Here is a 1,976-nt window from a genome sequence, read left to right as displayed (position 1 = left end):
CATGGCCCAGCATCCTCTAAACTAAAAGACAAATTATCTGTCTTCCTCTTGTCAACCCTTCCATAGCCAACACACATATCCAATATGTATATATAATAAGAACATATCAACAACAAATCTTACAAGAGCTGTAGCAAAAAGATGCTGGCTACTCCAGGCCACCCAGGGAGGCTGCCCCATTGCAAGTGTAGTTTTTTCAGGGGGTAGGCAGTGGGTCAGTGACAAAAGGTGATGGTTTCCATGCTAAAGAAGGAGACGTGCATGTTGGTCTTGCTGTCTACCCCATGACCAGAGCTTCAAGGAGTCATCAAAGGTGATCTCTTCAGACATCTGATCAGGATCTACCTGCCCCATGCAGATTCTGGCTGACTCCAACATCGTCCCCTCTGCATAGGAGTGAGTGGAATCATTCTCAGTGTGAGGGTTTCTGGAGAGAAGCTCCTCAACCACATTTTGATAGTCTTCCAGCCTGATGCATCATTCCCTGTCTGAGTCATACAAGCAGAACAAAACTCTTAGCTTCTTTTCAGTGCACCTACACCTGCTCCTCCTCCATGGGTTGGAAGTAAGACATGGTAATCAGGAAGCTCTCGAATTAATCTCCTGGGGCAGGCCACTGAGCCCCTTGCACATGTTCATATTGTCAAAGAAGGCAGATGGCTATTTGGATCATATTTGGTTGAGTTCCAGGTCTGGGACTTTGTTGAAGTTCTCCTTAGGAATGGTGGGCTGATCTCCACTCAGCTTCTTAAACCTCCACTGGAGCTGCTGGATCTAGTCTGCTGAGAAGCCTGTCTTGTCCATAAGTTCCCACACATCCTCAGATTGGAGGTGGGAAGTGCCCATGGTGCTCCTGGCAGGGGCTGTGGGAAATGGCTTTCTCACAGGGCCAGGACTGGCATTGGCTCTGCAGCATCTGGTTAGGCCTTGGGTCCAACATGGGTGAGGATGCCAGGGATGGGTCTGAGCCACAGGTCAAGCAGTTTGGGCAAAGAAAACAATATTCATCTAAATAGGAAAGAAAGAGGTATAACTGTCACTATTTGCAGATGACATAATATTATGTATTGAAAACCCTGAAGATTCTACCAAAAATCTTTTAGAACTAATAAACAAATTGAGTAAAGTTGTAGGATACAAAATCAACATAAAAAAGCTGTTGTGTTTCTACACAATAACAACAACAAGACAATCAGAAAGAGAAATTAATAAAACAATCTCATTTACAACTCTACTAAAAAAAATAATAACAAACTAGGTATATAGTTATTGGAGGAAGTGATAGACCTGCACAATGAAAATTATAAGACATTGATGAAAGAAACTGGAGAATTATTATTGTTAAAATGACCATACTACTCAATGCACAAAAGACTCCAAAAGCCAAAGCAATCTTGAGAAAGAACAAAGCTAGAGGCATCACACTTCCTGATTTCAAACTATATTACAAAGCTATAGTAATCAAAACACTATGGTATTAGCATAAAAACAGACACATAGATTAACGGAAAACAAGAGGAGCCTAGAAATAAATCCACTCATATATGGTCAAATAATTTATAGCAATGGAGCCAAGAATGTGCAATGGTGAAAAAAAAGTCTCTTCAATAAAAGGTGTTGGGAAAACTGGACAGCCACACACAAAAGAATAAAACACAACCCCTATTTTACGTTATGTATACAAATTACCTGAAAATGGATTAAAAACTTGAGCATAAGACCTGAAACCATAAACCTTCTAGAAGAAAACATAGGTGGTAAGTTCCTTGACATTAGTCTTGATAATGACTTTTTTTTTGAAATTGACACCAAAAGCAAAGGAAACAAAAGCAAAAATAAACAAGTGAATAAGCAAGTGGGACTATATTAAATAAGATAGCTTCTGCACAGCAAAGGAAACCATCAAAAAGAAAAGCAACCTACTGAATGGGAGAAAATATTTACAAATCATCTCTCTGATAAGAGATTAATATTCA

The 1,976-nt window shown here is 39.8% G+C and overlaps 1 pseudogene; it reads right to left on the bottom strand.

Moving 5' to 3' along the window:
- Positions 1-215: 215 nt before the first annotated feature.
- Positions 216-846, bottom strand: LOC103014118 (calcineurin B homologous protein 3-like; annotated as a pseudogene).
- Between the last annotated feature and the right edge of the window lie 1,130 nt (positions 847-1,976).

Source organism: Balaenoptera acutorostrata, chromosome 17 (assembly GCF_949987535.1).
Source record: "Balaenoptera acutorostrata chromosome 17, mBalAcu1.1, whole genome shotgun sequence".
Lineage (NCBI taxonomy): Eukaryota > Metazoa > Chordata > Mammalia > Artiodactyla > Balaenopteridae > Balaenoptera > Balaenoptera acutorostrata.
Note: the sequence above shows the minus strand (reverse complement) of the source record. Positions and strands in the feature narration are given on the sequence as shown.